At 36.6% G+C, this 25,157-nt stretch overlaps 1 protein-coding gene across 6 annotated transcripts in view; it reads left to right on the plus strand.

Annotated features, from left to right (window-relative positions):
• The first annotated feature begins 2,379 nt into the window (after positions 1 to 2,379).
• The window catches only part of stk33 (serine/threonine kinase 33), a 76,399-nt gene continuing 53,621 nt past the window's right edge, over positions 2,380 to 25,157 (plus strand). For 3 of the 6 annotated variants that reach the window (XM_069897459.1, XM_069897450.1, XM_069897464.1), the window contains exons 1-2: positions 14,635 to 14,764; positions 21,597 to 21,687. The gene's annotated coding sequence lies outside the window, so the exon portion shown is untranslated. Of the gene's footprint in view, positions 2,478 to 14,634; positions 14,765 to 19,838; positions 19,858 to 21,596; positions 21,688 to 25,157 lie in introns of those variants that run through there. The other 3 variants (XM_069897432.1, XM_069897428.1, XM_069897441.1) reach the window with 3 other exon arrangements.

The following is a 25,157-nucleotide window of genomic DNA, read 5'->3' on the forward strand; positions in this document are numbered from 1 at the left end:
GAAGGAAGAAGGGATCATGAATGCACTGGCTATATCATTTGTTTTGGAGTAATACAGTTGAACTTGGAAATGTTCTTGGGGTTGATTATTTGAATCATTTGAGAGGGGATTGTGGGCTGGGTGTAGTCACCTTAGATTGGAGGTTGGTGAAGAGATTGAGCTCAGGAAGAAGAGCGAAGGATAGGTTTGTGATGTTGGATTCAGTGAGTGGCCTCGTGAGAGTGGTGGTGTAAATGTAATTTGGTTGTGTTGAGAGGGAAAGGTGAAATGTGAAGTTTGGAGATGTTGAACCTGGGTAATAAAGTGATGAGAATGGGAGGATTGCTGGAGAGGTGTAGATATAAAGACTACTAATTCAGTGCCTCATCAGTAATCTTCTGCAATTTTAGGTTAAATTGAGCAAGCTGTTGAGTTGCTCAGCAGTCCGAGACCAAGACTGCTAAACCTTAACCTTGATTTCTTTTTTTATTAGTCTGAGTACTTTTAAATGCAGTTTAGCTTGTTCTTGCAATTTGGTTTTGGTGCTTTAAATATATGTGTGACATGGAGCAGCTGATTGGGTAATAAAATGTTCTAAAACATGAAATATTGATGGTCAGATATTGAATACTGGACAATATTATTTTGAACCAGAAAGACAAATTTTAAGGTGAAAAATTAGAAATGTGTTATCGTTTGGAGTTTGGTAACTAGCTTTACTACCTTTGCACTATTTTAATGAATTAGTTTGGGAAGTTTAGCTAGATTAAAATAATATGATTGATTAATTCATGTGATAAAAATTTATTTCTGAATGATATTAGAACTTGAATAACATGTAATGTATAAAATTTGTCATTCTCTCTGCTTTGAGGTGCATGTTGCAATTGCTGGTAGACACATTCAAAAGATATCTTTTGGATTTCAATTTCTAGAATTATAGAAAGCAAAATGAAATTTGTAAGGTTTTTATTTCATGTGGTGAATCTTGGTGTTAGTGTGTATAAGAGACTGATTCTGAAAGAGAAAGACAAGTTGATCCTTCAGGCATGTTTCTTGTATCAGAATTGTTGATTACAGAAAGTTTGGCTGAGAATGTGCTGGTAGGAGATTTGGAAGAGAAAGATGAATCAACTTTTATTACCAAACAATTTAGAGAATATTTTCTTCAGAAATACTTTGTTAATGTATTTCTATTCATTTTAATATGACCCTGATGTTATTGATGCCACTGAAGATGAGTCACCTAAGTACCCATGTTGATTTGAACAATGTTGGTACTTAACAGATTTCAATTTCTTAATGATTTTATCGATTGGGGATCTCAGTCTGTCAAAAATGCTTTGTATGCATGGAGTGAACCCTGAAAAAATTCCATTTTAGTGTGACGGTTACATATACTATGAAGTATACAAACTGATCTCCTGAGTAAGAATAGGGTAACAGAGACCATTTTGTTTAAGTTTTCTTGAAAACATAGTAAGATGGAGAAAGATGTTTCCTGTCAAACTTCAAAGAGAGAGCATTCTAGTCATGCAATAACTGGGAGAAAATAAATTACTGAAAAAATATTTAATGAATAAGGGTGAATCTGCTGATATTGAATTTAAAGTAATGGTAGATATAGATAAAGGCAACTAGTGAATAGAGTTGTTCATTGTCATTTGTTGTGATATACAGTGAAAAGTTTAGTTTTGCATGTTATACAGGCAGCTTGCAAAAAGTTGCCATGCTCTGGAATAATTTTGGACCCATAAAGGATGTTCACCAAAAAAAATGATAAGATTAAGCATGTCAATGATAGCATTGAATTTTAGAATTTTAATTTACATAACAGAGAAATCAAATTTAAAATTTAAATAAAAAAACAATAGCAGCTTCCTGATTGGAATCTGCAATTATTGCCGACCATAATTGATGTGGCCCTGGCTGGTCGCTTCTCTCCATGACTGGGCTCTCCCTGTTGACACCTGCCTCCACCACCAACATTCTTCCTCTCCCCTTCTGCAACTCCTGCTGCCTCCAAACCAGAGCTCTCAGCGTAGTTCCCTAAGATACCCTCGGCAGGAGGCAGAAATGCTGAGCAATGTCACAGGACAATACCAGTCTATGCTGCCGGTGCTGCATTGCCACTGATTATGCCATGTTCAGGACCTGATGCCAATCTGGATGGCACCACTGTGGAGTTAGAGCTTTGTCCTACCATGCTCCCTCAGTCTGCTGCTGCTGGAGCAGATGTGCCTTTATTGAAGGAAACAAATAAAATTAAAGATCCAAGTTGAATGTCAGGTGCTGTAGTGAACAACATGGTAGCTGTGTTTTTTTTAAAAAAACCTCTTGGTAGGTGATGATGGCCAAAAAAAAAGCAGCCTCTGAAACAGGTTTCTCTTGCATGTAGACAGGGAAGAAAAAAATGGCCGCACTGCTGCTGGGGGAGTGCAGAGACACAGTGCCCAGTCCTAATACAATGGCCTGTTAAAAGAGCCGAAGATGTTATGGTGTGTGTAAGTAAAAACCAGCATTTGAGAAGTCTGTGTCCAAGATGGTAGCGCCTATGCTGTGCAGTGGCGATGAGGGGTTGCAGACTCCAGTGGAGCAGCAGACTGGAGCATGCACCCATTTGAGAAAGAAAAGCATGGGAGATGATCAAAAGGATGGTGACCAGGGCAGCAGACCAGAGACGGGCTCAGTGGCTGAAGGACCCTACCTGCTGGAGACCCTTCATGACGGAGTAGCAAGCGAGGGGCTCACCAGGTGAGGGACTCACACAAGCTGTGGGCAACTTGGTTGGGTTACCCACAGGCCAGAGGGCTGCTGGAGACTGGCTCATGGGAACCAGGTATTGGAGCTATGATTCAAGAGAGTGCTGAGGGCAAGAGAGGCTCCTGAAGGGGCTTGAGCGCTGAAAGCTTCCTGATTGTGTCAGAGGTTTAGATTTGAAGCTCGGGTTGCCGATGAATTGACTGCAGAAGTGTTGGAGGTGATTTCACGGGCACTTACTGACTCAGAAGGGACTCTTTTGCTTCTTTTCCTCCTATTGTCAGGGGCGCCGGCTTTCGGCTACTCTATTTGGCATAAAGATCAAGTATATCAATAGAAGGAATCTTGAACCTTGAAAATAACAATTCCAGTAAATATTGTCACAATTTGTAACACACGGTAATAGCGTATTTCTAAAAGTTGTTCTAGAATTAGCAGTAGGATGACAAGGTTAGTAAATTGCTTCACCCCACTGAAAAAGAATAGAGGTGCTGATTTACCTTGGAGAAGTATACACTCTTAAAATGACCAAAGCTATATAACATAGTAATAAATTTCCAATGACCTTAAGCAGAAAGGGGATTAGATTTGACTAAAATTTCAAGTTGTGTTTTTGTGTGGTTGTTCCATGAGGAACACAAACTTTTTTCAGTCACCATTCATGTCCAAAAAGTATTTAAAAAAGCATATTTTAAAATTTTTAATTATTTTAGCAAACTATCTTACTCAGTTCCCAGGGATAAAGTTGGCAATTTATCTGAAATACCCACTTTGGGATAGGAGTCACGTGATGGAGTAGTGGCCGGTAGGGTAAAACCAGCCCTCTCCATAAAAAAGAAAAAAGTCAAGAAAAGACAAAGTTCAACAAATATAAAATATAAGAAATAGAAGATAAAGTTGCAGAGAAGAGAAAAAAGATGGCACCCAAGAAAGAAAAAGTAAAAACAACGGGGAAAGAAAAGAAGAAAAGTCACCGGAGAAGAAAGAAGGCGGCCTTACCTGCACGAAGGAACAGGGAGCCGTGGTGGCGAAGAACGTCTGTTCTCCGAGGTTGGTGCTGGTCCTGTGGAGTCGCGACCCCCCTACCGGTGGACTGCAAAAATTGCTCTCTGAGCCAAACAAAAGTGCGCAACTGCGCATGCACGAGGAGTCGTGCATGAGCGTGCGCAAACAAAGGTAAAAGAAAAAACCGCTGGGAGGAGGGCTCAGCCGAGGAGTGGGTAACCATGGAACGACCAGCTGAGGGATGCCCGACACCAGGGCTCTCAGCTGGAAGATGAGGAAGGTGGCAGGAGAGGGAGTGAGGTACCAGGCGAGAAAGAAAGTCGACGGGGTGAACGGCAAGAGGAGCAGCAGCAGGAGGCCCGACAGTGAGCAGCCCAGAAGGGGAGGACCAACAGCAAGAGGCCCAGCAAGAAGAGGCCCGACAAAGTGATGCAAGCAACTCACCAGGAAAATCAGAAGAGATACAGATACAAAGAAGAGAAGAAGAAGACACAAACACAGGTACAGACACAGAAGAAAACCAAGATCTTCACAGAGAAATAGAAGGTAAAACAGATGGACAGAATATAGATAAAGCTTTTTTTGAAGAACAAATGAGAGCATTAAAAGAATGGTTGTCATTAGAATTTAGAGCAATTAAAAGAAAAATGGAAAGAACAAGATAAAATGCAAAGGTTAGAACTAGTGATGACAGAAATAGGGAAAAGAGCAGAAAATGTGGAAGAACGAGAAAGGGCTGTAAAAATGGAAGTAAACGACTTAAGAGGAAAATGGGAAGAAAGTGACAAAAAAATTTAAGAGACACAAGAGTTGTTATCTCAGAAAATTGATATGTTGGAAAATTATAGTAGGCGAAACAACATAAAAATAGTGAGCCTGAAGGAAGTTGAAGAAGGCACAGATATGAAGGAATTTATAAAAGAATGGATCCTGAAGGTCCTGGGAATGACAGAAATGCAGGAAGAAATGGAAATAGAAAGGTCACACAGAACTCTAGCTCCAAAACCGCAGATACATCAAAAACCAAGATCCATCTTAGTAAAATTTTTGAGATATACGACAAGAGAAAATATACTGGAGTGGGCAAGGAATAAAATTAGAGAAGATAATAAACCATTGGCATACAAGGGTCAAAAAATATTTTTTTACCCAGACATAAGTTTTGAACTCTTAAAGAAGAGGAAAGAGTTTAATACAGTAAAATCTATCCTATGGAAAAAAGGCTATAAATTCACGTTAAGACATCCAGCTGTGCTTAAAATATTTATACCCGCGGAGTAAAACAGACTGTTCTCGGATCCGGAGGAAGCACAAGAATTCACAGAGCATTTGCAGGACAGAAAGAGAGGTGAAGAGATGTATTAAGAATGAAGAACGGCGATAAAGTATATATAAAGATGTAAAAACAATGTATATATAAAGAACTAAAGAGGGAAAAGAGAAGGGAAGGAAGGAAGTAAGGGGAAAAAAGGGAGAGCTTTGTTATATGTGCAAAAAAAAAGTGTTTTTTGGAGGGGGGAGAGAATAACCATCATTGCGAAATCAGTTGACGCTTGCGAACAAGATCGCAATCCAAATGGAAAGGGGAGTTGTGGTTGCCCGGCAAGGGATAAGGGGCAACTCAGAGGGGGGGGGGGTGGCATTTGGGGTTAAGGTAATATTGGGTGTGGGAATTGTTGGAGTATTTTATGTTTTAAATGTGTTGTCATGCATTGAGTTTAAAAAGGGAAAACTGAGAGATGAAAAGGGGGATGGTGTGGAGGAAGCGGAAATGAGGTGTTGACAAGATATAAGATGGCCACGTTGAACTATATGACTATAAACATTAATGGAATACATAACCAAATTAAAAGGAAAAGGCTATTAAATTTACTGAAAAAAGAAATAAAATAGATATAGCATTTGTGCAGGAAACGCATCTAACTGAAGTGGAACATAATAAATTAAAGAGAGACTGCGTAGGACACGTAATGGCAGCATCTTATAATTCAAAAGCTAGAGGTGTAGCCATATTAGTTAACAAAAATGTACCAATCAAAATAGAGGAGGAAATAATAGATTCAGCAGGGAGGTATGTAATGATAAAATGTCAGATATACTCAGAATCTTGGAATTTGCTCAATATATATGCACCTAATGAGGAGGATCAAAAGTTTATTCAGGATTTTTTTTTGAAGATTGCAGATACACAAGGAAATATATTGATAGGATCCAATGTTGGATAAAATTGGGCAAAAGACAAGCAAAAAGAATAAAGTATGGTTAATGTATGGTTAAATCAATGCAGGAAATGAAATTTATGGATATATGGAGGAGGCAGCACCCAAGAGAGAAGGAATATTCATTAATCGAGTAGGCATAAAACATACTCAATGATTGATATGTTTTTGTTGTCGGCCCATATTCAAGGGAGAGTTAGGAAAACTGAGTATAAAGCTAGAGTACTATCTGATCATTCACCCCTGTTATTAGCAATAGAACTGGAGGACATCCCATCAAGAGCATAGTGTGAAAAATTAAAAAAATTAAAAAAAAGAGCATATAGATAGAGGTTAAACTCCATGCTACTTGTAAGGCAAGAATTTAGATAGTTTATTGAACGTCAAGTTAAAACATATTTTGAAATAAACACGGAATCAGTGAAAGACAAATTTATATTATGGGACGCAATGAAATCCTTCATTAGAGGGCAGATAATAAGTTATGTAACTAAGATGAAAAAGGACTACAATCAGGAAATAGAGCAGTTGGAAAGGGAGAAAGTAAGTACAGAAAAGGAACTAGTAAAAAGGGATGATATATCAAAAAAGAGAGAATTGGCGGACAAAAAAATAAAATACGAAACATTATAAACATACAAGGTGGAGAAGAACATAATGAAAATAAAGCAAAAGTATTACGAACTGGGAGAAAAAGCATATAAAATATTAGCCTGGCAACTTAAAACAGAACAAGCTAAAAGAAATGTATTGGCATCAAGGAAAAAGGACAAACAAATTACATATAATCCAATAGAGATTAATGAAAACTTTAAGGAATTTTATGAGCAATTATACCAAACTGAGAATGAGGGGAAAGATGATAAAATAGAAGAGTTTTTAGCTAAAATTAAACTTCCAAAATTGCAAGAAGAGGAACAAAACAAACTGATAAAACCATTTGAAATTGAGGAAGTACAAGGTATATTAAAAAAGCTGCCGAACAATAAAATGCCAGGAGAGGATTGATTCCTAATAGAATTCTATAAAACATTTAAAGAGTTATTAATTTCTCCTCTCCTGGAAGTAATGGACTAGATAGAAGAAACACAAAACTTGCCAGATTCATTTAAGACAGCAATAATTATAGTAATACCAAAGATGGGGGTATCCATGAACACCAGCATCATATAGACCAATATCTCTACTTAACTCAGATTATAAGATAATAGCGAAATTATTAGCAAACAGATTGGCCAATTGTGTACCAAAAATAGTAAAACAAGTTCAAACTGGATTTATTAAGAAAAGACGAACAGCAGATAATGTCTGTAAACTTATTAATCTAATTCATGCAGTTCAAGGAAATAAGAAGCCAACAGTGGCTGTTGCTTTAGACGCAGAAAAGCCTTTGATAGAGTAGAATGGAACTAATTATTTAAAGTATTAAAGAGGTTCATTCTACCATAAAATATATGGTAGATAAAATATATGGATTAAAGCAGTGGTTCCCAACCTTTTACTTTCCACTCACATACCACTTCAAGTATTCCCTATGCCATAAGTGTTCTGTGATTAGTAAGTGATTGCTTAAGGTGGTATGTGAGTAGGAAGGGAAGGTTGAGAATCACTGCTGTAGACCCAATTATTACTGAAATATTTTGCTTGAGAAAAATTGTCATTGGCCCATTGCCTTTGGAGTTATGAAACTGTGCACATGACGAATCAATTTGGAATGATTAAAACAGTGGTTTTCAAACTTTTTCTTACCACCCACATACCACCTTAAGCAATCCCTTATAAATCACAGAACACTTATGGCATAGGGAATACTTAAAGTGGTATGTGAGTGGAAAGTAAAAGGTTGGGAACCACTGGATTAAAGTATTGTATAATGGACCATTGGCGAAGCTAACAGTAAATGGATATGTATCGAGCCAAGTTAAATTAAGTAGATCAACTAGACAGGGATGTCCATTATCCCCCTCATTGTTCGCCTTAGCAATAGAACCATTGGCAGAACTGATAAGAACAGAAAATAAAATAAAAGGGATGAAAATAAAGGAGGAGGAGTATAAAATCAGCTTATTTGTAGATGACATAGTATACCTAACAGAACCAGAAATATCAATAAAAGAATTAAATAAGAAATTGAATGAGTATGGAAAAATATCGGGGTACAAGATCAATGCAAATAAAAATGAAGTGATGCCAATGAGTAACGCGGATTATACAGAATTTAAAAAAGAATCACCATTTAAATGGCAAACACAAGCAATCCAATACATAGGGATCAGGTTAGTTAATAACTTAAGCCACTTGTACAAACTAAATTATCAGCCACTAATAAAGAAATTGCAGGAAGACTATGAACACTGGAAAAAACTGCCGTTAACATTGATAGGCAGGGTAAATTGCATTAAAATGAATATTTTCCCAAGGATACAATACTTATTTTAATCGTTGCCAATTCCCTTAACAGACAAATTTTTTAATGAACTAAAGAGAATAATAAGGAAATTCTTGTGGAAAGGGAGTAAACCAAGGGTAGCGTTAGATAAATTAGCAGAGAGGTATAACCAAGGTGGTTTGAAGTTAACAAACTTTAAAAATTATTATAGAGCTGCACAATTAAGGTATTTATCAGACTTTTACCAGACAAGGGAAACACCAGACCGAACTAAGATAGAACTAGATAAAATAGGGGAGAAGGTACCGGAAAATATACTTTATAAGTGGGATGAAAAGCTGGTGCAATATAAAAACTCACCATTACTGCATCATTTACTTAATATATGGAAGAAAATCCACTTAGAAAGGAAAAAAATGAATTACCAAATACCCAAATTGTTATTGACACAAAACCCACTAATCCCTTTTACAATAGATAACCTTTCCTTTAGAGAATGGGAGAGAAAAAGAAGAAAAGAATAGAAAATTGATTTTTGGGAACTAATTTATTGACATTTGAACAGTTGAAGTGCAAATATGGAATAACTCATAGTACAATGTTTGTATATCATCAACTGAAAGCTTATTTAAAGGATAAATTGGGAAACAGACTGAGATTACCAGAAGGAAGCAGCTTTGAATATGTGATTACAGACACGATGATAATTAAAAGATTTATAACGAACATGTACATTAGCTTTAAGATAAGGAAAATGATGAAATAAGCTATAAACCTAAAAAGTGGGAAAAGGATTTAAACATAAAGATAAAAAATGAAGCATGGGAAAAGTTATGTTCTGGAACTATGAAGAATACAATAAACACAAGGTTACACATGATACAGTATAATTGGTTACACAGATTGTATATTCACTCATCAAAAGTTAAAAGAATGGGATCCTGTAAGAAGGCAATTTGGGCATGAACGAAAGTGAAAATGTTTTAGGAAGATCTAAATCAGATGTTAAATAAAATCACAAAAAATAACACCTCAAAAAATCCAGAGATCTATCTTCTAAGTAGCATAAGAAGTAAGCCATTAGGCCTCAAATTGAATAAAGCACAAAAAAGATTTATTATGGTAGCCTTAGCAGTAGCAAAAAAATGTATAAATGTCAACTTGGAAAATGGAAGAGAGCCTGAGAATACAGCAATGGTACATGGAAATGGATAAATGTATTCCATTGGAAAAAAATTACATGTAATTAAAAAAATAAGGTCACATTATTTGAACAAATTTGGGAACCATAGATGGAACATAACAGAGAGGGCTTGCCTCAGACCTCCACTCCTTAAAATGATAAGAAGACAAAACAACTTGATTCAGTGTGAAAAAGTAGATGACACATTTTTCTTGTTTATTTTTCATTGTGTGATGACATTGTTTTATGGTTTTATTGTATTGTATATGTTGAATATTTATTGGTTTTGGAGGAGGGTGGGAAGGGGGGAGGGAGGGTAGGGGGAAGAAAGGGAGAAAGTGGCACTGTGTATATTTAATGAGAAATGTTTGTATATATTTTGGTTGATAAGATTCACAGTGTGAAAAATAAAAATTATTAAAAAATCCACCCACTATGGCATTCAATTATTTCTGATTTGATTTCAGGGTTTTCATTTACACTCTTCTAGAAATGTATACCTTATGTTGATCATTATTTTTTCAATTGACTTCTTTACCAATTCTTGCCACAGATAATGCCTGACTTGAGTATTGAATATTCCCAGTATTTTCTGATTTTCTCTAGCTAAATGTTAGTTAAAATATTATTCTGGACAGGTAATGATAGATGAAATATAATGTAGATAAAATATAGCAGGGGAAAATTAGCTTCATGGATATTTCATTAAAGTTTTGAAAAAGAGTGCTTAAAAAATATGGGTGTCTTAATCAAGGGTCTATCTTATCAATGCAGAATAGCAATACAAGAAAAATAATGAACTTCCCTTCCCACCAATTGTCTCCTTGGTATCTTCCCCTGTAGTGCAGGAAGTTCCACACCTCCTTGCTTACCGCCATTCAGGGCCCCAAACAGTGCTTCCAAGTGAAGTAATACTTCACTTGTGAATCTGTGGGAGCCATATACTGCATCTGGTGCTCCCGTTGTGGCCTTCTCTACATTAGAGAGACTGAACACCAGCTGGGAGATTGGTTCGCTGAAGACTTTCCTTTTGTTCACATCTTTGACAGGGATTTCAGTTCTGTGCCCCACTCTCATGCTGATGTGTATATCCATGGCTTCATGTAGTGTCAAACCAAGGCCAACTGCAAATTGGAGGAGCAACACCTAATACCACGTCTTGGCACTCTTCCCCCGGGTAGTATAAACATTGAATTCTCCAGATTCTGCTAGTCCACCCTCCCTTCTCTGTTCCTCTGGCTTCTATCCTCCAGCTCTCCAGCCCCTTCCCTCTCCATTCACCGAGCCATCCCCCTTGCCCTGTTTGCTGGTGTGTCCTCCCTCCCTCATCCATTCATTCTCACCTGCCTGTGCTCCTCCTCCTGCTCCCCCCCACCATCATTTTGTTCAGACACCTGCCTACATTTTGCTTGTACCTGGATGAAGGGGACAAGCCCAAAACATTGGTTATGTATCTTGATTGTTATAAAAAGTGCACTGCTTGACCTGTTGAGTTTCTCTGGTATTGTGTTTTTACTATGGATTTGATATTACAGTTGTGCGCTTTTCATACTAAGATTAATTTGAGTCAACAAAATATAAAAAAGCAGAAGCAGAATGATTTCTACTGATGAAGGTCTAAGTTAACAGGAAGGACTGAAAAACACACCTTCCTGCTTGAATGGTTCATGATTCACTTTAGCTTATCTGAGACAGATTGGTGGATACAGAAACAATTTTTTTTTGTCACCAATGTTTTCTCCAATAGCTTTGATAAGGAAAGGGATGAAAGAATAATCAAGTGTTGTCATAGTTGTGAATACAACCAGGTGAATACTGCCACAAATGAAGGAACACTATGTTTATCTATGTTTGCTTTTACAGGCCCAGTCTTTTGTAACCAAGACTGTGCCCTCCTTTTCAGGAAGTAACCAATGTGATGATCTAAAACTTTCCACATTGAATCATTTATGTCATCAAAAGGCCATTTATCCCATTGAGGCTGCTCTACTATTCAATATGATCATGGCTGATCATGCAATTTTAGTACCATATTCCTACTTTCTTTCCATTACCCTTTGATCCCTTTTAACCAATAGGGCCATGTCCAACTCTCTTATAAATATATCCAATGAACTTGTCTCAACAACTTTCTCTGATAGGGAGTTCATCAGGTTCACAAATCTCTTCGAGTGAAAGGCATCTCATTCACTCCTAAATGGCTTGCCCCTTATCCTTGGACGGTGTCCTCTTGTTCTGGACTTCCCAACATCAGGCATATACTTTATACATCTAACTTGTCTATTCCTGTCAGAATTTTATGTCTATAAGATCCCCCCTCATTGATTTAAATTCAAATCTATTCAACCCTAATTTATCCAGTCTTCATGCATCAGTCCTGTCATCCCAGTAGTCAAACTTCTTCACCTATTCATGCACAACAATATTTAAGATTCGATTGAACTATGATATAGCTAGGCGGTATATTGACCAGCAAATCATTTGTTTTATTGTAAGGCGTGTACTTAGGTTTAAAGTTGAAGTAAAAAAATGTTTTTACATGCCAAGCTTGTATATAATAATTGTGATTTATTTTTAAATATTAAGAATTGGATAAATAATATAGAGCAATTTTTAAAATTAAATTCCAATAAATGACTTTTAAATAAATTGATACAACTGTAATTAGTGTACTCGGAAGGAATCCAGAGAAGAAACACGGTATAGTCTGCAAATGCTGGAATTTGGAGCAAAAGTTAGCACTTTGTCAAGACATCTTGATGAATGATTCCAACCCTAAATGTCAACAATTATTTTTCTTCTATTGATGCTGCTCGACCCATTGAGCTCTTCCATCGGATTTATGCTCCAGAGAAGTGGTTTTTTAAAATGATAATCAAGGTACCAGACTAACTGGTGATGGAGGATAAATGACATTGAAATTTAGAGCAATGAGAGAGATCTCATACAGGATAAAGCTACAAAACTCTCAGTATAATCCTCAATGTTTATAGAAATAGAGTACTTATTGCTTTATTGAAGTACAAACTTCATACTGAATGACTGCTAGTATTAAATGTATATTACTTGAACACACAATCCCAGATACATATTACTGCTCTTGAAAAACAAATATGAGTGATTAATGCCAAATATTAATGTTTAATGGAATAGCCCATTCAGTTACATTAGACTTCATTGTTCAGTGTTTCCTTTGTCTTCTTGCAATCTTTCATGCAGTTTGAATCTCTGATCGTTGTTCCTATTGAACCCATTTTCAGTTTTGGGCTTATTCGCCCCTGTAAAAGTTTCAACTGACATATTAACTATAAATTAGGAAAAGGGAAAATTCAAGAACACTTGATATTTTCATGTTGGAAAATACTGACAAAAAGATATACAAACACGTTTCTCTGAAAATATAATGGATATTTTCGTTCTCAATGGGCGATGGCCTTATGGAATGCGAGAAAAGTTATTGTAGAGAATGGTATAAATCTTTTGTCTCTCCACTCTGAAATATTAATTTTATCATTAATGTTTTTGGAAATAGAGAGTTAATGCACATGTATGAGTATTGGAGGTGTAATCTTGAAACTGAGGCCTCCTTTTAGTGTTATGGTTAGCACGACACTATTACAGAACCAGCAACCTGGGTTTGAATCTGACACTGTCCACAAGGAGTTTGTACATTCTCCCTTAGTCTGTGTGGGTTTCCATCTGGTGCTCTGGTTTCCTCTCATGTTCCAAAGACGTTCAGGATTAGAGGTTGCTTGGTCACATGGGTGCAAATGGCAAGCATAGGCTCATGGGCCAGATATACAAATAAATTGATATTCACAAGACCTGAGCTTCTACCTGTATTTGTTATATTTATAGTTGCAGTGATTATTTTGCTTTAATTTATTAGATGATTAATAAGTTAGTTGAATAATTTCTTGTGATTTATTTGAAAATGGATTTGTACTTTCCCACATTCAGGAGATGAAAGTTACGTTCCATAAGACAGGAGCAGAATTAGGCCATATGGCTCATCAAATCTGTTCTGCCATTCAAATCATGGCTGATGTAGTTCATCTTTCAACTCTATTCTCCTGGCTTCTCTTCATAATCTTTGGTGCTCTTACCAAGAAAGAATCTCTAACCTTCATTTTAAATACACCCAATGGTGGCCTCCACAACTATTCATCTTGTGTGGCTTTGTGTTCATTTAATGGCCCTTTGGCCCTCTTTTATGCTGCCTTATTCAGGAATGCTTAATCATCTAGACTGGATATCTTGGAATTTTAATGATTCACATTCATATAAAAATCAAGAATTGCAGATATTTTGGTGTGCTGTGATCATTTGGATACATTGAGACTTCAGCTGTGCTGCCTCCACATTAGAACTATTTACTTGTGTCATTCCCTGCATCCTTTTGAATAAATCTTCTCCAAGGTTTTCTCTTAAATTATTTTTGTGCTTTTAGATTGCTCATTAGATTGGTTTAAATCTATGCTGAATCTGTTTTGCAAACTAGTTGATACCAAATGGGACAATAAATCAAGCAACCCTTCAAGCTGTTTCACTTCCACTGGTAATTTCAGTAACATCTATGTTTGTTATTGCATTGAATAACCGGACAACACAAGTGGCAACCCCAACAAACACTTTACTGTTAAATGCAACAACAATACAATGTATAACAGGAGCTTCTTGAAATGGTGTCTGCTACCAGCCAAGCTCCAATTTCAACTAATGTGCCTCTCAGGGACTCACACATGTGTAATAGCGCTGTGGCAAGTACAGTGGCTGAAGCGGGTGCAGAGCAGCAGATGGGAGTGTTTGTCTACAATCAACTTTTAAATCTGGAAAAAAACAGCTGCATTTTGAGGTCTATTTAAGCTCACTTTGTAAGTATTGATGGGATTTATTAAATCATTTGTAGAATGGTTCACTGCACTCACATAAATGAACGTCAATGATTCATTGCGAGCTTTGAGATATCGAAGAGATATACAGTACTTTGCTAAGTGGTGACCTCACATGACTAGAATGACACTGAAGCAACCTTTGTGATGTAAGTACTCACTCTGAGATTGTATTATTTGACAAGAGGAGAATGCACCTATTATTTGTATATACAGAACAGTAGTTACAAGGCTTTTCATTGATCCAGTGGGTCAAATTCTGAATCATACAAATTAAGTTTTAGCATTGTGCAACTAAATGCTGTCATTCCAATAGACCACAGCGCCAATTTCACAGGTATTTAATATTTATAAATGCTTTATATATCATAGAATTATACATCAGAAGAAGACCATTAATTGCCTCATTGAAATAGTTAATCAGTTAATCCCACTTCTCTATAAAGCTTACAAAAAATTTGTGCATCTGTACCCCAAAGGATCTACAGACTTTAAAATTTTACTATTGTTGCTTCTTGGTATATTTCTATTCTTGACTCCACCCCTCCATTTCCCGCTCTCCCCCGGCCCCTTCAGATGCTTGGGATGAAATGGTATCATGGACAACTGAAGGCAAACATTATTATTGTAACTGAGAAGCTATGTTTCATGTTCTAGTTTGGAAACTTGAATGCCCAGGAACGCAGAAAGCTGCAGAAAGAAGGAAATATAGCCTAGTCCATCACAGACACTGCCTCAAGGAGGCATCTAACATCATAAAGGACCCCCATCACCCTGGTCACAATTACTTCTCAATAGAAGGCCCAAAAACGTGAAGTATAGCACCTCAAGGTTCAAGATAATTTTTATCTATGGGCTATCAGGCATTTGAACTTCCCCTTACTACCCTAACCCTAAACTATTCTGGGACCACCAAAAAGATATGTCTGCACTGTTAAAACATTTTTTCTTGTACTAACTAACTGAATGTTTATACAAATGTCTGTATTATTTTATTATCTCTTTCTGATCTAGTTTATTTAATGTATACTACTATATTTGGTGTGTCTTGGTGTATATTTTGGTGCAGGTCTCAATTGTACTTGTGTATATGACAATAACCTTATAATCACATTTTTATGAGAATGCTTTTAATTATGCCAGAACTCTGATCTGCACATGCAAAGCCTTTGCTTGGACAAATTTCTAAATGGTCATGATTATTTTTAATCAATGGTTCAAGTGATTAAATGTCACATTCCCACAGTGACATTGAAAAGTTAGCCATGCTGTGGTTTCCTGGCACTGGATAAACATTTGAAAAGATTTTAAAAATGTAATTAAAAATTTTAATTAAAAAAAATTTAGACATGCAGCACTGTAACAGGCCCTTTTGGCCCACGAGGTTGTGTCATCCAAATACCCTAATGAACCTACAACCTCTGTATGTTTTGAAAGGAAGGAGGAAATAGGAGTATCCAGAGGAGACCCATGCAGACGGGGAGAACATACAAATTCTTGGATTCGAACTTTGGACGCTGGCACAGTAATAATGTTGCACTAACTATGCTACACTTCACATGACTAAAAATGCCAAAAAAAAATCCAATTACTATCACTTAAATTAATGAAGAAGTTAAACAAAATGTAGTGCAAGTAAATTTCCCCTTATCTACCATACTGGCTTACAACTCCAATTCAAATGATGGACTTGTACATCAAATCTAACTTGGCACACGATGCAAGAGCAGATTACTTAGCACAAGTACTGGAAAGCACAGCATGCATTTGCACTATGTGAGTTTTCATGAGCAGATCGATGTCATGATAATGAATATGTATGAGATATACCGGAAGTCACGTGGTATGAGAAAAGAAAGGTGCAGCAAAGCTGTACACAGATTCGAAATGTAGAGCCAAGTACTCAGACATCATGCCAGGAGATAATGTTCTAGTGAGGCATGAAACTGGTGGTAAGCTAGACATACCTTATTACCATCAACCCTATACTGTCGTATCCAGAAGTGGCAGTATGGTGACAGTCAAGTCTCCGACTGGAGTCCTGTATAAGAGAAATGTCTCAGGTGTAAAAAGGTACCAGTCCAGAGATACATCGAGCGAAGAGGTTGAAAGGCCAATACGAGATGCTGAAACTGAGAGACCTGATGATGTTCCAGAGGCAGTTACCAGCACTCCTGATGAAGGACTAGAGCGCCAGAAACACCCAAAGCCGTGGCGAGCAGTATTTCCGACGCTGAGAGTGAACAACCGAGAACCGACGACAATATCGCAGGCAGGCCGAAACAAAACCGGAAACCGCCCAAACGATACGAAGACTTTGTGCCATAGTTTTAATAAGAACTTTGGGACAGTATTTTAATCTTATATCATAAAATGTATGAGTGCTGTAGGAAGTAAACTTTATGTAGTTGAGTTATAGTATTACCATTAGTTACGATGTTTGTATGTTTCCGAGGGATATTGGTAAATGAAGGTAAAGTTTATTTCTGATTAAAGGAGGGATGTCATGATAATGAATATGTATGAGATATACTGGAAGTCATGTGGTATGAGAGAGAGATAAGAACACAAGCAAGCGAACAAAGGAAACCGGAGAATAAAGCCACTAAGAATTTTACCTGATAAAACTTGTGTTTAATGTTTCATTAACTTCACATTTCGGGCCACAAATGTGACAATCACAGCCAGAATAAAAGCTAGTGCAGTTCACTCACTAAGTTCAAGAACTTCCAGCAACAAAAATTTTCTAGCACTAATGTCTGAGAGTGCCACAGTTTGGTGTAGAGCTACTAGCCAGGTGGCCAAAATATGCAAGTCGCAGTGTGCCAAATTATTATAAAATAAAAGTCTATTAAAATAATGCTTCTAGATGTTTACATTTAAATTATTCATCAACTGATAAATACAACATTTTGATAGCCTGATGATAATGAAGAGCAAGTTAAAACTTTGACAACTGTCTTCTTCAGAACTTAATTTCAATATTTCAAATATTGGAACTGAAGAGATTATCCCAACAAATAAATCTGAATATGATTCAGTTTGATAATACACAAACCTTACATGGACCACTTAGAATTAATCCACTCTGATTAGAGGTGAAGTAGAAAGAAGATAGCAAAGAGTCAAGATATTATTGCATACACAAAAGTCCTGAAGAAACTCAGCAGGCCATGCAGCATTTATAGAACATTTCATGCCTATGCCCTTCATTAAGGTATAAGCAAAAAAAAACACAGGTGTCTGAATAAAAAGGTGAGGGGTGGAGCAAGAGGAAATGAGGGAGGAAAGATGTGTGGGTGGGGTGGGGTTAGGTATACAACCTGTGCTGCACTGCACACAAAACAAAGGCTTTCACTGCATCTTGGTACACATGAGAATAAACAATTCAATTAATCTTTCATCTTGGCTTGTTGCAGCATTTTTGATTTAGTATTGAATTATACACTTCAGATAGTTTGATTTCTTTGAGCACCAGTCACTCATCCATGATATTGGCTTGGCTTGTTTGTTTTTTAACCCCCTTTTTTTTCTTTTTTGTTCTGGCAGTGAGGACATGCCTGCTTGTCATTGTTTTCCTCCTCTGCATTTTGAACTCCTACATTCTTTTGTCCTGTGTTCTCACTCTGTAGCTGTTTCCATTCAGTCATCAACCAGATATCCTTGTTTACAGGCTATTCCCATGGTCACCCCGGTCTTAAAAATACCGTTGAAGAGTTATCATCTTGGATATATCAAAATAGTTTTGATGAAACCAGTGATATCTCAAGACCAACCTTGATCGAAGTATCTGTTGAAGGTTATTTTCAAAATTAAATATGCTCATGCCCCATGAAGTTTTAATAAAAATGCATTGCAGTAATTTAAAATATATACATTTCATATATGTGTTCCTGTTATCTTTGCATTACAAGCTTCACTGTCCATACTTAAATTTTACTGAATTTTCAGTCGGCTCTTAATAGTATTCTCTATAATTTCCCTTCAACCATGACTCAAATCTTGTGCTTCTGATTGAGTCTTGCTCTAATTTGATGTCTTATTCAGGGAAGCATTCATGAGCAGGCAAAATCTAATACAATTCTTTAATCAATTGTGCTGAAGTAGTTAAGATTCAGAGAGATTGGAGAAAAAAATTCAAATGTTTTATTTTTAATGTACATCTCTATCACAGTGGAATGCATTTCCATATTTTGTCATGTCATACATTCCTTGGCATATTGTGGTAATTTAATGTATACTACTGTATTGTATTTGGTGTTTCCTGCATACCTGCAGCAAATAAGAATTTCTATTCATCAGTACATTGCATATGACAATATATCTCGATACTCATTACTTGCAAAAAAATCAGACTTTCATGTGATAATTGCAAAGCCACTAAATTGCCTCTCAAAAATGGACTTGAATTAACATATTTACTGATGTGTATTGAGATACAGTTTAAAAGTTTTGTTTTGTCCTTTGCCTCCAAATGACATAAAACTAAAAGGCTAGATAACAAGTGTATGTAGTCTTTTGCTTCAATACATTATTGAATATTGTTGAGTTCATTGGTGGGCTGAGAGATCAAATGCTCAGAGACTGGGCTAGCAGACTGTAGATTCCCAGCACTTGACTGTGAAATTGCTGGCAAACTGTTCCATGGTCTTTGGAACAAATATCAGGCCATCCAAACTCTCCACCTTTCTTAAAAGGTGAAGTGACATACAGAATTTTCAATTCAAAGGAACGTTGCCTGAATGAAAGAATGTTGAATGTTCAATTTACTCATTTATTTTAAACTCCTGGAAACAATTGTTACATTCAGCTTGCATAAAAGCTTTCAAAATCTGCAAGGCATTAATAATGCAATGTTTTTTTTCTAAATGTTAGTTGAAGGCCAAGTACTTTCCAAAGAGCAGGAGCTTCCCAGGCTATAAATTGAAATCTGACTTTGCTCAAAATTTCCCGTACATTTTAAGAACATATTTTAAAGATTAGTGATGATAATGGAATGTTTCATGGTATTCCTGAATTACAGGATACTGTATATTCTCTTAAATGCCCTAACATTACCCATAATTAAACTATTCAATGAAATGAAAGAATTAATGGAAGTGTATGTGGTAATACACAATACAATGTGCATTACCATAGAAAAGAGAAATCTGACTTGCAGAGAAATCAGTTTACAGACCGTTCTCAGGAGCATAACCCTTGTGTTATACAGGGACTGCTCATACTGGGAAAAATATATGTGCTTTTCTTTTGAATGGTGGCACAGGATCCATTGCATTTTCCAGACTGAATAAATGAAATCCTTGTTTTATAGTTGTTGGAAAACAAGCAAAGCTGTTAATACTGAAATCTTAAACAAAAACTGAACTGCTAGAAGGAGTCGGTCTGTAAAGCAGCATCTGTAGAAGGAGAAACCAATCACTATTTTTGGTAAACAACCCTTCCTCAGATCTGAATGAAGGGTGAAAAGTTTACAATTTCCAAAATGGCTGAATAGATGCAAGATGAAATACTATACAGAGCAACAAACAGCGTGTTAGAGAAATTCAGCAATTGAGCAGCTTCAGTGAGAGAAAAAGAATTGTTGGGAGACCATGTAGGTTCAGATAGATCGATTTTAAGTCTCATGATTACTGGCCATTATTGGGCATTTTAAAGAAATGGAATGTGAAGGCAGGATAGTGGGAAACAATGAGAAAGAAGTTTACTTGAAGGTGAAAAGTTCATTGTTTTTTCTAGAAAATTGCAATGACCAGAACAACATCTTAGAGTTTAAGTTGGGTCTTGTTGCATAAATGGTGAAAACAGCATAGTGTAAAACATTGAATGTGAAGGCTGTTGGTTTGGAAAGTGAGGATGAAATAACTTCACTCTGGTTCTGGCAAGAAAGAAAAAAACAAGCATGGTGGAAATGAAGTGAATATGATTGAGGAGAATGTTAACCAGAATAGCCGGTTGAGGAAGAATGAAAACTGATCAGAAGTATGGTGTGGACGGTGGCATCACTAGAGCAGGTAGAAGTGACAGGGAAACTGGGAGTATGGAATTGACTTTAATTAGAATCCTTACAGAAAGCAGAATGTAAGTAATTAAGAGAGTGTAGGAGTCAGTGGTTCATGAGGGATATTGTTTAACAACCATTCTCAGAAATGGAAGCAAAAAGAGTTTTGGATGGATTACAGATGGGTGCAAATTTGAAACAGTTGATTTTCCATGAGCAAGGAACATGCTGAAAATATAGGTGAAGTAAGATGAAAGAATGCTGCACATTTCCCACAAAGAACTTGGAATATTTTCCCAAATCAACACAGAGTAAATTGAGTCTGAAATTGTAACTCAATATAAGATCTGTTTCAGCCCATATTGAACATGGTAGATCAAGTTTATTGTCATATTTTATTTGGTACAGTGAGAAGGGATCATTTCATGAGCAGTCCAGCAAGTTGATCTAACATGCATATAGCACTACAAATTAGAACAGCAAGAGCACATCATGGTATGTAACAGTGAAAAGATCCATTGGTACATTGCAAGGGCAGCAATGGGAAACTATAATGTGAGGCTACAGGGAAGAAACTGTCATTGAACCTATTGTTGCAGGTTTTCAATCTTCCTGGAGGAGGAGGAAAGAAAGAGTGTGGCCGGGATGGGATGGACCCTTGAGTATGTTGGCTGACCTTCCGAGGCAGTAGGAATTGTCAGTGGAGTTGGAGGGAGTATGGTGGACCGTCTATGCAGGAGTTAGGAGGGTACCCTAGCTGGAGGGAATAGATCCTCAGGAAATTGAGCCAGGAAAATATTCAAGTTGCAAAGGGTTTTGGTATTCGAGCAATGCAGTTTTGTTTGTAGATTTTGGACAGGAAAGGGAGGTGATCCATATGTAGTACTCGCTTACAACTTGTTACACCTCTCACTTTTCAGTTTTTCTTTTAGAAGATAATCTATCTGAAACTCCTGGTCTCCAGATGCTATCTGACCCTATTGAATATTGCCAACATTATCTGTTTAATGTAGATTTCTAGCATTCACCACAATAGGTCTGGGTTAACAGAATCTAGTTTAATGTAATACATTTTGTTGAAATAGTTCTTTACTGTTCCTTTATTTGAAGTTATCTATCTTGTGCTTGTATAATATTCATTGGTATTTATTTATTTTCTTCTGTAAAGGTACCACATGATGAGACTTGAATTGCAATAATATGGATGTGGCTTTAAATATTGGATACACCAACAGATTGTACTAGAACAACAGACTTTGGTAAGATGTCACATTTTCTGAAGCACTGTTCTCTAAAATACTGTGCAGTATAAAAGTAAAGAATACATTGCAGATTTTTAAAGACTGTTAATTTTGATATTTAGTGAAACCATTTAATTTGTTCTAAACAATCTCCTAAACTAGCGGTTCTCAACCTTTTTTTCCCACTCACATACTACTTTAAGTATTCCTTACTTAAAATGGTAAGTGATTGGAAAGAAAGAGGTTGAGAATCACTGTCCTAAACATTTCTTTCATCACTTTTTATGTGTTTTAAATATAACTTGCTCTCTATTTTGCACTTTTTATTTAAAAAAAATGAAATGTGCATATGTATACATTGTATACTTTGGGGAACATTTAATCAGGCTCCCTCCATTAATTACTCAATTCAATTCAATTCATCCTTATGGAGAAAATTAGTACCTGGATTTATATTGTGCTTGGTATGTCTCCCAAATGGTTAACAGCCAATAAACCTGAAATATGTTTATGCAAATAAGAACAGGAAAGGCCCTTGCAGCCTCCCTTTGCTAAACACACTCTGGTGTGAACAGGAATAAGAACAGGAAAGGCCCATGAATAAGAACAGGAAAGGCCCATGCAGTCTCCCTTTCGTGAACACACTCTGGTGTGAACAGGAATAAGAACAGGAAAGGCCCATGAATAAGAACAGGAAAGGCCCATGCAGTCTCCCTTTCATGAACACACTCTGGTGTGAACAGGAATAAGAACAGGAAAGGCCCATGAATAAGAACAGGAAAGGCCCATGCAGCCTCCCTTTGCTGAACACACTCTGGTGGGGAAACTCAGCAGGTCAAGCATCATCAGTAAGAGAAAAAGAATGGTTAATGTTTTGGACTGGAGTCTTTCATCAAGTCTAGATTTCTCTATTTTCTACCTGTAGACTGATGTCCTCACCAATTATAGTACCTGTATTGCTTTAAGAACACTTCTTGCTGATTTATCAATAGTTTAAATGCTAGGGGAATTGAAACTGGAATCTACAAGTTATTATTTTCAAGAGGTAATGTGGAATATTTAATATCCCTGCTCTTTGTTGTGTTTTTTAACCAGTAAATTATGTTTGAATCAAGTTAGCTAATTTGCTGTCATTTGCATGCACAATGCTTAGTGAAAACCTTGAATGCAGAACCTCATCAAGTGCCTGCAAAATGTAAGTTATTTAGATCCCCTGGATAACTCTTGTCCACTGATTCAACAGCCTCCTCAGAATACCAGAGGATTTGTGAGGCATGACCTATTACTTCTGCAATGAAGCTGGGTGCATCTTGTGTGGTTGGATGAGTGCTAATTGAATTCTGTAAAATGCTGTGTGCTGTTTTCCACACTTAAGTTAACTTTGCTTATTGTTGGTTCACTGATTCATGTGAACACATGTCCAGTCTATTTGCCTAGGGCTGAAATGACTGTCATGGGAAACTGTGCTTTTCAGTGATTGAAAAAAGATCCCATGTCATCCACTGTAGAAACTATAACTGTATTAAAAGCTGAATTTACTGTGCACTTGCACCATAATCTCTTGTCAGTTAGTCGCAAGTACTAATACTTTAATATCTGGAGAATTCAACCGATAATGTTATGAGGGTGGATGTTGGAACTAATATCTATCTCTCATGGCTCTTTTTGCCATTTTGAAATAGCTCTGAGGTTGCAATTTTTTGTCTAAAAAGAATTTAATCCTTCTTGCTGACTTAATTGTTATTATATTTATTTTGCATATATCTATGTTTTGAGAGTTTTATTTAAAATCTACCTTAGCTTTGCAGTTCCATCTCTATCTGGGAAGAATAAGGCAGAAGTACCAGTAGTTTAGGATGTAAATATATTATCCCATCAATCAAAGTTGAGATGAATTGGGAACGAAAATATTTGTTAAGTTCCACTGATTTTAAATTGTATGAATGACTGTTAAGATGGGAAATTGACAGCTTCCTCTTGTGGAAATGCTGAAAATCTTTTCATTTTGTGTCTCCCTACCTTTGGCTCCTTGACTAATTGGTCTGGAATTCCTTTCTTGAATCTCTCTGCCCCTTCAAATCTTTCCCAATGTAAAACTACCATTTTCAATTAAATTTTTGTTTGTGTTGTCACCTCTCCTTCTTTGATTCTGTGACTGTTTTTACAGAAAATATTTGTGAGTTTTATTTTCTGTGTAAGGCATTACATAAATGCAGTTGTAACTAATGTTTGGCCTGCCTCTGCTCTGCCTTTATATGCTACTGATCTATACTTTGATGTTAGGTAAGGTTTAATGGCTGTGGTGAGCTTCAAAGTTTAAAAATTGCAGCTATGGATAATTTTGTTGCTGATTGTGGCTGGCAGGTATCTTATTTTTAGTTGTTTGATTGATCTTTGGCCAACCCCTCAATTAATGATGCTTGTAAAAGATTTCTACTTATCCTCTGAATTTTGATGCCTTCTTTTTAAAGGATGCATTATTTATATGTATTGATGTTGAAGCATTCTTGGCGTTTTCTCAGGTGAAGTTGGATTCTCTTCACTTTCAAAGTGGGGTTGGATTTTTGTAATCTTTTTGAATGTTTCTGACTCGGTGGATGTTGGAGCTAGCAATGATTGAAGAAGAGAGGGCAGAGTAGTGGAAAAATATTTGGGTGTGAATAGTATTGGAAGCAAATGAACTGGAAAAAGAAACAAAAATGAAAATGGCAAGAAACCAATAAAAATATGTGAGATGCAGAGGGCATCAGCATGAACTATGCAGTAAATAAAATATAGTTTCAACTGAGTAGATAAACATGGAGCACCACAGAATGGATCAGGCCTTATGGCCATGATGTTGTGCCGACCTATATATATTTGCAAAAAAATAAAAGACCCTCCCTATCTCATAACCCTCTATTTTTCTTTCATCTATGTATCTGTCTGAGTCTCTTAAAGGCCCCTATTATTGCAGCTTTCACCACCCCCAGGAAATGCATTCCAGGTACCCACAACTCTCTACTCAAAAAATTACTTCTGATGTGTCACCTAAACCTTCCTCCCTTCACTTTGCATAGTTATCCTCTAGTGTTTGCTACTCCAGCCCTGGAGAAAAAGTTAAAAACACACAAATGTTGGATTAATTCAGCCGCTCTCGCAGCATCCATAGAAGATAAAGATATATTGCTGACATTTTGGACTTGAGGAATAACCCAACTTTTTATTCTCTATGGAAGCTGTGAGACTGGCTGAATTTCTCCACCATTTCGGTTCTTTTTATTTCAATCACAGCGCCTGCAGACTTTCATGTTTCACTCTGGGAGAGAAAGATGTCTGTCTACCTTGTCTATGCTTAAACAGGGAATTAATTTTACTAAATATTTTTCTTTGCATTAACATTGGTTTCTGGAAAAACAATCTGGTGAAAGTTTAATTGCTGTGTATATTCTCAGATCCTTATATTTCTTTATCTAATTTCTATTTCACACTGATTGCCTGCAAAAGCC

This window comes from Narcine bancroftii, chromosome 1, assembly GCF_036971445.1.
Source record: "Narcine bancroftii isolate sNarBan1 chromosome 1, sNarBan1.hap1, whole genome shotgun sequence".
NCBI classification, from domain to species: domain Eukaryota; kingdom Metazoa; phylum Chordata; class Chondrichthyes; order Torpediniformes; family Narcinidae; genus Narcine; species Narcine bancroftii.